General features: G+C 32.3%; 1 non-coding gene across 1 annotated transcript; it reads right to left on the bottom strand.

Moving 5' to 3' along the window:
- Positions 1 to 9,638: 9,638 nt before the first annotated feature.
- TRNAS-GGA (transfer RNA serine (anticodon GGA)) lies at positions 9,639 to 9,725 on the bottom strand. Its single transcript has one exon. It is a non-coding gene; the product is annotated as a tRNA-Ser (tRNA).
- Positions 9,726 to 12,915: the final 3,190 nt, after the last annotated feature.

Raw genomic sequence — 12,915 nt, forward strand, 5'->3', positions numbered from 1 at the left:
ACTTTCTGTCTAAAAACAATCACAAATTAGATATGGTGCACTATTACTTCACCTTCCAACAGTTATTACCATAGCTAAAAGCAGTTATCTACTTGAGAAAATGGGAGTCTATAACTTTAGAAGAAAAATGCTGAAAAGGATCAAACAACCACATTGAAGCAGTTACAGTTCTCAAGATAGCATCAACTCAATCCAGTTGGCTGCCAATTGAAGGATTGCAGGTTAACCTTTGTTGTTTTCTTCGTTATCTATTCTTAGGTAGGTTTAGTTCTTAGGTGTCTTGGTTGTATTTTCCTTTTACTTCTTAAGCGGAGAGTCTCCCTTGTTTATGTTTCCTAGTATGATGTATGAGAGGAGTGCTCTCCTTAGGTACTCAGTGCTAAGTTTCACTTTATAGAAATGGGAACTTGATAGGCATCCTTAGTAGGAAGACTAACTAGTATACCACCTTAGATCCGGAGGTAAGGTTTATGTCCGCCTCTTTGTATTTTGCTTTTTTGCTATATATGATAAGGCCTGGGGGGTTGCTAATCCCCCGATCCCCCAAGGGTCATTAAACTTTTTTAAAAAATCACATTACTTCTCAAATATCACTCTTGATTTTAAAAAATATATATATATATATATATAATATTTATTTTTTAACTATCAAATAAATATATTCTAATCTTAATATTCATATATTCATGACTTGTTTATATGAAATGGTTACTTGTTGTTTATCATATGTTATCAATTTCGCCAATTAATAGTTCTCAAATAGTGGTATTTAGCAAAAATAAAATCCATCAAGACAATCCAGTTTGTTTTGTTAGTTTTTATAAATGATCTTCTCTAAAAATAAATTTTAAAAATCTTATAACCCTTTTTAAAAAAAGCTATCCAAACGACCCATGCAAACCTTTATGAAAAATCCATTACTCATAAAGTAACCTTAGTTAGAAGGAAACATATATACACTGTTAATCTTTGAAATTGATGGCATATGATAAACTGGGTCATAAAAACTATTCATTCCATACGAACAATCTATGTATAGATTAAGGTGGAGATTAGAAACGATCTTTATAAAAAGATTCAATTAAAAAAATCTATAGAAGAGGAATACAAGAACAATTCAGAAGAAATATGGTTTGAGAGATTAAATATCAAGGAGTATACAGATAATTAAATTTAGAACAAAGAAAATATTATTTAAGATAAAAAAAAAGAACTCAAATAATAGAATCAGATATGTAGTGTTACCTCTTCTAGAAAAAAGACAATATTATTGGTCATATTTGTGTCTCGTTCAAACCCCTGCTATCGTGTAGACACCTACTCTAACACCTAGATATGAGAACCCTTAACATCCAATTTTTTTAAATGGAAATGCGGAAATTAATAAAACATAATCTAACATCTGGTTTAATTATGAAAATACTCTTAACTTGATTTAAAACATGTCATATGTAAGGAAGACCCTAACCACATCCAACTCTGTTAACCAACCTACTAATCCCCCAAGTTCTCATGCCACCACCTTGGTCCATAACTTAATCCCCCTTATCAGATATGTCCTAAACACAAATAACCATAATCAATCATAATATTTAAACTATACACCAGACCCCGATCATCAACTTGACCTAGTAACAAAAACTTTGTAAATGAAAAAACCTACAATCAGAATCACAAGTATAACTTATCTCAAACATCCAATCCTCATCCAGATAAACATGTACCACATGATCACATTCAAACTCATAACTATATACAACTCACCTTTAAAGTAACTTGGACAAGTAAAGCATTCCTAAGACACCATCTATGATAATTAATATCCAATCACGGTTTATAAAAAATCATCACAATATCTATACAAAAATACCAACCAATCATGGACCGACATTATCGATAATATTATGATAGGTAAACTCGATTCATTCATGGAACCAACACATAAATGTTTGGCCCTCTAATGAAATTCACATAAAAAAAGATTAGCGTACAGGTGTGGTACCAAATCCAACCAGTGTTAGTATTCATATCATATGTGCTGCAAGCCATCTCTTTGTATTTTTGTACCGATGTGGTATCCCGATCAAACCAACAATCACTAAAACATGGACAATCAAAATAAATAATAACACTTGAAACCACATATAAATAGGTTCTTTGCATGAGATTATTATATCTATGTCAATTTCACGTTCTTTCTTATGTTTATTCCAACATACATTGCACAAGTGATAGTATAAATAAGTAGACATGCATAAATTACTTGGAAAACTCACAACCATGACTAGCTGAAAGGTAACCTTCTAAATAGTCCCTGATAATTCTAGATTAATCCACAACTTCCCTTCCCTAGACAACACAAACACTCGATAAAATAACCTAAAATAACTAATGGTCATCATCATCCTAACCACTGTATCTTCGATCTAAATCGCCCAACTCTATGCCTAAAGGTATATGCATGTAAACTACAATATTGCACAAGGTATGATGCAAGTAAATAAGGGTTTAAATACTCACTTCAAGAAATCGAGCCTACCTAGGCGACAAACATCTGTTCTTGAACCTTGACTATGAGATTTAGGCTTCGTGAGAGCAACCTATGATGAATGGGACCAAAATTCTAAAGTTTTCCCATCCCTTATGCTCTAATATCTTCCATTCCATTCTGTTGTTCCTTAGGTGCTTTCAGAAGAATCGTTAGATCATCCCCAGTTTATTTACTCCTTAAAAAATGAAAAGAACATAAAATAAGTTTCATTAACTGAGGTGTCATATTCCATCAACCTACTATAATGTCCATGCAAGGAATATTATGGTGCTACCATAATGGGAGACTTCCCATTTTGGCAGTCTGACATTAACCTGATTAATTTGATAATAAGATAATTTCATTGTGTGCTTAAATTTTTAGATTTGGAACCCTATTTCAAAAATTTAGGATTTCACACATTAGATGCATTTGAGTAATAACAAATTGGGTAGTTAAAATATATATATCAATTTATCAATTGTGCATCTCTGAATGGCATCTGCATGGAAGGAAGATAGACTAGTTAATGACGTATATCGCATGGTTTGGATGATTTTAAGGAAATAATCCTCTCTACACAAGTACTAAAATGCTACCATGTCCCAGATACCTAAGACTACCAAAACAAATTTCAAACGCATAACAAAATTTTCTTCCTATGCACTAAGATGGATCTCAATATAGTGACTACAAATCAAAAACAGAAATAAGGATGGGAATGAGTTTTATGCCCATTTCTCTCCTTTTGAAATCATTGAAATTATCCCAAAACTCTTTTCAATCACTCCAATCAGAATGCCAAAACTAAACTAATTATCATGCAGTCTACTCTATTTAGTTTGTTTTATGAATAAGGGTGATTTCATGAAAGGAAATGATATACTAGAATAGAGTTTGGGTTTATATTTAATAATTTTAAAATATTCCATTCATTGATATTGTTGAAATATGTGATTTAAACATATATTTACAATGCAACTAGAGTGTTTTGGGTGTAACGATAACTAGAAATAGGGGCGAGATTGGTTCCAAAATGGTGGGGAAAGTAAGAAGGTTTTTCTGGTTAGATAATTAGATTCAATTATGATTTAGAAGTTGAAATTCCTAGATTATTTTATATAAATGATGGGGTATATGAGGAACTGTAATAGGAAGAATTTTTTCCGATTCTTGGCCTAAGGGGTATCATTGATGCACCACTTCACATTTTGGGATAATGAAAGCCTATATGGCACCCTTGCATTGCGCTACGGTGGTAGGCTTCTATAAATGATAGGTTGTCGCTATTCAATCCCCTCCCCCACACACCTATCTTCACGCTATTGCACATACACAACTACCATGGCACATCCCTGCGCAATAACACCTACAAGTGCACTATAGTGCAAGGGGGTAGAATTCGACAATCTCCAATCTACTCTAAATATTGGATTTCTCTATTAAACAACCCTAGTAAGTGTTGAGAGTTCCATTTTGTACTTCTCATGTTGAACTTAGTTTAATGGACATAATTGATGGACTAGACTAAACCTATGAGATATTTATCGAGATAACTAACCACGAAAGGTTAAACAAAATCTGGCGGATAAGATTTTTTTCGAAGTGAGTGTAATTGTCGAGCCCGCTAGTGACATTGTTTGTTTTGAGCTCAGGCCCGCACAGATTTAAAATATGTCACTAATTAGATATGAGTACTTACTTATAAAGCCAACATCTGTCGTATGTTTTTTTATGTGGGACAATAATATTAAGTTAGGGTGTCATATATACCCCTCTGGAATTTCCTCCATCTCACGTTATTTTCCTTGATTCTGCACTGAGGTTTAGCTCGTCTTACTGGGTTTTTCCTAAACATAGTTGAATTTTTTCCCACATCAACAACTCTAACACAAAGGTGACTCTAATACCAAGTCTATTATGATTTATTATGACCCTATTCTATACCCTAGTTAAGACATTGTACCACAGACTATGAATGATACAAAGTTATCCCTTAACATATCAGGCATATTATATTCACTATATCGGAAACTAAAACATATGCTTAATAAACCATTCAATGAACTCCATGAGACTACATTACTATTGTCTAAATAAAATATCAACTACTTTAGAATGAAAATATAAGTCTATCAATACGTAACCCCATCTACCTTAAAACAAAGAAAACATAAGAAAAAAAGTTGTCAATCTGAAACAATGAAGTCCCCAAATGAGAAGGGCTCACATAAAATAGAACTGAGAGTGTTTCACCCTTAGTCACCACGAATTTGAGTGTGAACATAATAATCAACATCATTAAAATATGAAACACATATAAATATATATGTTAGTCGTGAAATGTACTGGGTAAGTAAAGAACGATACTAGCTAAATCATTTCAAGAATTATGAACAAGGTAGTGAAATAAGATTCCCATGATCATATGTTTAATCTTAGAAATATTCTTTTACTATATGTTCATGATTTTTTAAATGATTTAGCTAGTGCTCTCCTTTACTTTCGTTGTCCATTCAACATATTGGTGCATATATTTCTCTATGTTGCGTCCTTTTATGATGTAGATTCAGATATTATCGTAGCGAGTATGGTTGCAGCACTCCCGAATAGCTTTTAGTTAGCCCTTCTCATTTGGAGACTCTGTTGTTTAAGACTGTCAACTTTTTTATGTTGTCTTCATTATAAAGTAATAAAGGTTTTTTAAGACTAGTAATGTAGTATAACAAAGTTTATTGAATTCTTTATTAGGCATATATTTTGATTTTACAATGGTGTATATGTTATATTTGATATGTCAAGGGTTATCTCGGTATCATCCGTGGTCTTAGGTACCATGTCTTGACTTAAAAATCAGAGCCACTCTTGTGTTATCATTGTTGATATGGGTCAATATTTGATTGAGTTTAGGAAAATCTTGGTAAGGCTCGAAAAACCTAAATATTGAGTCTAGGAAAACTCTATACGGTGAGGCAAACATCTGTGAGGATTTCTAAGTCTATATAGAGGTTTATGTGACACCTCACCTTAATATTATAAGTCCCACATAAGCAAAACATAAGAGAGACTTCGGTTTTATAAGTAATCATGCCTTATCAATAAGGGAGACATGTTAAAATCGTTCGGGTCTAATCACAAACTGGACAATATCACTAGTGGGTAAAAGTGTTACTAATGGTAGTATATCCACTCATGTGTTTATGCAACTCATAAAATGGGGAAACCTTAGTGCTAAGTGTAGGTGAATCCCATATGGTGGGGAAAATCTCATCAATGACGTTTGTCCATATAGATAGGGTTCATGTGACACCTCAATTTATGATTATAAGTCTAACATCAGTAAAATATAGGAGAGATATAGGATAGATACCAATTAGTGATACATTTTAAATTAGTGCAAGTGTAAGCCCAAAGAGGACAATATTTACTAGTTGTCTAGGCCGTTACGATAGGTTTTTAAGATAAGAGGAGCAACCAAACATACTAGTATTTCCTATAACCATATTTTGTAGTTCAATAGGAGTCCTTTGGTGATGGCTCGTCCTTTCTTTCAGGTCAGGTGGGTAAGGTAGTTTTATGTGATCCTCCCTAATGTTCTATGGGATTATCCCAACACCATTATCCGCATAGGAGTGAACATCCCCTAGATTCCCGGTCTATAAATGAAGCATTGGGGTGCCAAAGGTCTCTAGGGCAGCTTATGATGTCAATCTAAAGGAGATTCATATGACATGGTTACAAAATACTACTATTCGTCGTCTTTAAAGTGCTTTACCAATTACTACTATTCTCCCAATGATCGAAGGTGGCTATCACTGGTTCACTGTAGGAGATTACTCATAACAATTGAAACTACAAGTAAGTAAGTTCAGTCATTGCATAGGATTATCAACATAATGTCATTTTACATTCTTTCTTGTGTTTTCTTTTACATGCATTGCGCAAGTGATATTATACATATACATACATACATTATCACCTACTAAAGGTAACCTTATAAAAACTCCCTAATCATCCTACACTCTTCACCCATAACTTACCTTCCCAAGACAACACACAATCACATACAACAACCTCAAATTCCTAATTGTCATTATTGACCTAACCACCGTAGTCACAAGCCTAACCGTCTAACTTAGAGCACAAAATCCTATGCATGCGAGCACTGAAAATACACAATATATGATGTAGGTAAATATAGGTTTAACTTATTATCTTAAACAAAAAAATAGTCTACCTAGGCGCCAAGCATCTATTATTGAACCATTACTATGAGATTTTGGCTCTAAGAGAAAATAATGTGATGAATAAGGATTGGATTCCTTTGGTTTGCACCTCTCCTTTTGTAATCTCTCCCCTCCATTGCTCTCGTGCCCTGGGTGCCTACATAGGGATTTGTGAAGAAGTCCATATCTTTTTTGTTCTGCCAGATGGCGAGGAAAATAAAGTTAATCACATTAATAGTTGTATGATTTCACATAGTCCACTATAATAGTCGTGGAGGCCCTATAGTGGCGAGGCCATAGTGGAATGCTTACCGACATGGTAGGTTGACATAAGCCTGATCAATATAAAATATGTCATCTTTGTTGTGTGCTCAATTGTTTAAATTTTGCATCGTGTTTTCTGAATTTTCAGATGTCACATGAAATTTCTTTGTATTATGACAAATTGGGACAGAAATCCCAATAGTAGCCAAAAATATAATAAGTTCAAAAAAATATAACACTCTATACATAAGAATCAAGAAGATAGACTCTACGAATTCTAATTAAATTTTCATAGTTCACAAGTACCAAATAACAATTAGATATACAAGTGTCGATAAGAAGCCTGGAGGAGATCACAAATAAGATAAAGTAGTAGAAAACTTTTGAATTCTGAAGCTATATTTTTGTTGGTTAGCAGTATCACGTACCTGGTGGGAGCATAAAGGTTTTAAAAAAAGTAAGAAATCAGGACTTGAAGGTTGTTAGTAGTGTATTTGATATGTTATCCAATTGCTCTCTCCATCTCTCTTAAAGGTTTGTCTGTCCTATAAATTAGATAAGTAAAATAAGGAAAATTGAGTTAATTTTTCAATTCAAAGATCTAAGATTTGAATGGAAATTATGTAATTCAACCCATTAAATATTAGACTCGAGAGAATGATTTATAATTCACATATAGTTATTAAAATAATAACATAACAACATGATAAGATTGAAATTTCTTTTCACTACTAGTCTGCGAGTAATATGCAAGGATCTATGAAATCGTTTAATAATGTGCAATTTATACAAGATAACAGAGCTTTGAATACATTTATTTCTACAAATATATCCCTTCGCCTTAATATAAGTCTGGATGAAGAAAGTAAACCTAGCTCATCAGAAGCTGTTCTTTCTAGCATCTCACAGCTTTACAAATAGATTTAAGAAGATGCCGACAAAATGTCACAGTCGACGCGATCTGGAAGTTCATATGAAGTGAAATTTCATAAAATGGAGCTTATGTTGATATGAGACAGGAAAAGTTGAGATTTCACAATTATGGTAGGCGTCTGATCAAATATCAAGCCACGTCGACGAAATAGATATGAAAACATTGCGAAGATGATACTTTTCCTTTCCATTTTGACTGCCTTTTAGGTTTTGGTGTCTTTTTAGATACTTATATATTGTCTTTCTTTAGCCCTATATGTTATTGGATTTGGCATATACGCCATTTTGATTTTTGTACTACATCTTATGGGTTTCACCGTTCAATTATGTAAAAAGTAATTGAAGGAGTGTTGTTACAGTCTTCAGCCTTAAGGGGCCAAGAATTAATTCAGTATTTTTACCTTCTCTAATTTACAAAAAAATTCTTACTTACACCTGCTCCAACTATTTATATTAATAATAATTAATATTTACTATAAGAACTACCATAACATGATTGTCTTCTTAAAACTTTTGGATATAAGTGTAGATATATTATTTCTGGTGAAAATTTTATAGGAAAAAGGTGTGATGGGCGCCGTACTTATTTATCCCATCTTGCAAGATTGGGGGTATATTAAAGTTCAGTTAATTAAGTAGAGGCATGTGTTGTTGATACTATCAACTTTTCTAGGACGAAACTAATAATTCTTATCCAGTTGATAGTTGTTTTCCATAAATCTCTCGAATTTATTTTAAGATATGCATGGTCCTACAAGAGTTTAAAATAACTTTCTATGCCATGTGGCAGATCGATAATGTATTTAAATTAATTAAGTTAACTTAATTGATATTTTAAAGGCCACAAATAGTCCTAGGATATAACTATTAATGTCTAGACATCAATATCATATTCGTCTAGAAGAAAAACAAAAATAGTGTTTTCATTATGATCTTACAGAATGACAATTACTTAAATAAACTCGTATCACCATAAAAGCCAAGGGGTCAATAGGTCAAGTTTTACTACAATTACTTGAAATGTGTTTGGATAATATCCTTTTTTGATTCAGTGTGGCTTCCACTATACCCGCAGCCCGTCAATTAGTTAACCATCAACATATTTTAGTTAATGGTCATATAGTAGATATACCGAGTTATCGCTGCAAACCCCGAGATTTTATTATTGCAAAGGATGAACAAAAATCCAGATCAGTGACTCAAATTTCTCCTCATGAGGAATTACCAAATCATTTGACCCTTCAGGCGTTACAATATAAAGGATTAGTCAATCAAATAATCAATAGTAAATGGGTAAGTTTGAAAATAAATGAATTGCTAGTCGTAGAATATTATTCTCGTCAGACTTTAACCTGAGACATAAACCAAGGGTTCACAAAAATTTCTTCCCTTTAGGCGAAGTAAATTAACCCAATGTTAAGTAAGTTAAGTAAGATCAATCCGAGTTTGATCTAGATTTCCATTTTTGTATCATAGACCAAGGATCTATTTTCATTCCTTGTCTATTCTTTTCTTTCCATATTTTGATTATGATTATTTTTTAGTATTCTATTTTACGCATCACAACAATTAGGAATTGAGAATCTGTATCTTTAGATCAAAGAAGGGTCTAGTTGTTGGAATAATGGTATCCAATGCTATTTGAGTCCTTGTTGTTAGTAAAATTGGTGAATTAAGAGAAGGTACGGAAAGAGAGGGATTCGAACCCTCGGTAAACAAAATCCTACATAGTAGTTCCAGTGCTACGCCTTGCACCACTCGGCCATCTCTCCTACATAATGATTATGACCCCAAAACTGAGTGAATAGCGAGTCAGTCATAATCCAAATTCCATTATTGGATAGGTACGACCAATCAATTTTAACTAAAAATTTGTCATCAAAGTCAAAGCAAAGAACGGTTTTTCATTCCTTCGAGGCTCCGGGATAAAGATACAATTTTTACGAAAAATTATTCAAAAAAATTCAATTCATGTTTGAAAAAACAATGTTCCCTTCTTTTTCTGATATTTTTTAATTTTTATAACAGATTAATTCTATGAATTATAACGAATGAACTGATTGATAGTTTATATATTTTAGACTATAGTTAATGGATACTCTTAAATCATAGTTGTAATTATTATTATATAGACTATGATTCCATACCAGAAAATTTTTTTAATTCCTTTTTGGTTTTGGATTTCTCAACAACAAATACCTACCCCTCTACTAGAATAGAAATTCATCAAAAATATAGATTCGATTGTAAAGTGTATACCCGTTATGTACACAAAATTGGAAGTTATTCTATTTTCATCAAAGAATGATTAGTCAATCTTTTTCCTTCTTTGTAATTTGTGTCATGATTCAATCAAAATTTTTCGAGTTCTTCTAATTTGTAACTTCACCAAAATCTGAATAGTTCCTATACTACTACATTAGTATGAAATTGAATAGCATTGAAATATTTGATATTTCTTCTCGATTCCTGTCAAAAAGGAACTACTGGAATAGAGGATTCATATGTTTTGTTTTTTTTTATTAAAAAAAAGAAGTTTTTATGTTATTTCGTACTATACAATTCTTTTCTTTGTGGGATCTTTTTCCCACGAGAGGTAATGAAAATAATTCTCGAATGGATTGCTACCTATGCCTAGATCACGGATAAATGGAAATTTTATTGATAAGACCTTTTCAATTTTAGCAGATATCTTATTACGAGTAATTCCGACAACTTTCAGAGAAAAAGAGGCATTTACCCATTACAGAGATGGTGCGATTTGATTCTTTTTTTTATTTTATATTTATTCATGTCTCTCAGTCTTAAAAGGAGAAAAACACATGATTCGAGAAAAAAATTCTACGTTTTTTGAAGGTGATGTTTGGAAATAGAACAATTCCTTTTGTCGTGAATCCTCGATTAATGCAACCTCAGATGCTATGTTGAAATTATAGATTCTAGTATTAAGCAAAACGTTACGCCTAGAGGTTCTATATTACGGGTCAATCCTAATCTATTAGCGCTAATAGGCAGTGTGAAGAAGCGCTACACCTAGGAATCAACAACAGGAAAACTTTGTTCTAAGTCATCCCTTTTCTTAGCAGACTTGGGACTAAAAGAATGATTGGGACAACAAACATCCATCTCGTTCGTCCTTTAGATACCCGTATAAACATTGAAGGCTATTGAAGTGACTAATTCATGGAAATTAGGAGGCGTTAAAAACAAAGAAATTGTGGGAGTTATTTTATCATTTCTATCTAGTCCCAATAGGCTTGATGTTAAGAAAGAATATCTTGCAAGAAGGTTGGCTAGAGATTTCTAGTAAAAACACTAGCCCTGTTGAGTTCATAATGAGAATATTTTCATCGTTGAATCTTTTTTTATTCTATGTATTATTCTCTTTATGTACATAAGGGAGGAGTCGTATGAGGTGTACATCTCACTTACGATTCTGGAACAGAGATTCTTTCAATGGAATGACGACCGTAACGGATGTTGGCTCAATTTGAAGGAAATTACGCGAAAGCTTTGCAGAATTATTATGAAGCTATGCGACTAGAAATTGATCCCTATGATAGAAGTTATATACTCTTACTATATGGCTTATCCACACAAGTAATGGTGAACATACGAAAGATTTGGAATATTATTTTCAAGCACTAGAACGAAACCCATTCTTACCACAAGCTTTTAATAATATGGCCGTGATTCGTCATTACGTGCGACTATATCCACTAAAGAAAGAAAAAAAAGAAAAATCTAGTAAAGTAACTACTAGAATCAAATAGGGTTTCTACATATGCATCGTATAAAAAATGATTTTTATTAGTTGTAGTAAAGAATGAAACCTCATAAAAGTCAAAATAAGAAAAAATAAAAATGCCTAGAAATTTTTTTCTATGGATATAAAGCTTTGATTGAGAGAGATAGAGGAAGAACCGTAAATATCAATTAGCGAGTTTTTGGGCCGATATAATAATAACTGCGTTCTTATCTCATGATGTGAGATAAAAATTAGGACTTAGCTTATGTAATAGAGTCGATCCACTAAAGTCTTGAGCACCGTGTAGGATCATAGGCCAATGATAGTAAGTATTTTCTTTCTTGTGAAAGAAAGTCTTTTTCAAAGATTCTATATAAATTTATCAATGAAACCGAGATAGTTCGCTTTCATAAAATTGTAACACTAGTAGAAATGCCTATGCTTTATTTTTCTGAAGGTGGGAAAAAATATAAAACTAAATAAACGGATTATTCATTAAAATTTCAGTTTGAAACTCATGTATTTAACCTAATTTTGTTTTGGTTAATCCTAAAACTTTGATAGATCCATGATAAATCTGATTAGATTTTATTAGATATGGTATAGATCAAAATGGTACACCAAAAGGATTGACTACTGAGTCGTATAAGGTAAGAAATTCTCAAATATTGTTTTAAGGAAAGGAATTGAACTATCTATTCCGGTCGCGGATAACAAGCCATTCAACAGGAAAATTCTGAAATTGTAGAGGCTTGGTTCGATCAAGCCGCTGAGTATTGGAAACATGCTATAGCGCTTACTCCCGGTATTTATATTAAAGTGCGTAATTGGTTGAAGATCATGAGACGTTTCGAATAAAAGAGGACCCCATTTATTTATTATCCTTTCTTTAAAATCTTACTCTAGTATTTTATCTTTTTATTTAGAATTTATATATTTGTTATAATTAATTGTTTGTTGGACCCATCAGATCACTTAACGAAAAAAATGGATTATTCCTTTGCTTTTGGAAGACCCAATCCAAAACTTCATTATCTCCCCTCTAAGCCTTCTATTTCACTTCTATTTCATCTGTTACTTTTTAAGAATAAAAAAGGATACACAGATAGAGTACAAAATAGACTTCTATTTATTAAATGAAACAAAATTATTATTGAAACTAATAAAAGAAACCTTCAAATCACTAAACATATATATATATATATATATATATA

This window comes from Solanum lycopersicum, chromosome 9, assembly GCF_036512215.1.
Source record: "Solanum lycopersicum chromosome 9, SLM_r2.1".
NCBI lineage: Eukaryota > Viridiplantae > Streptophyta > Magnoliopsida > Solanales > Solanaceae > Solanum > Solanum lycopersicum.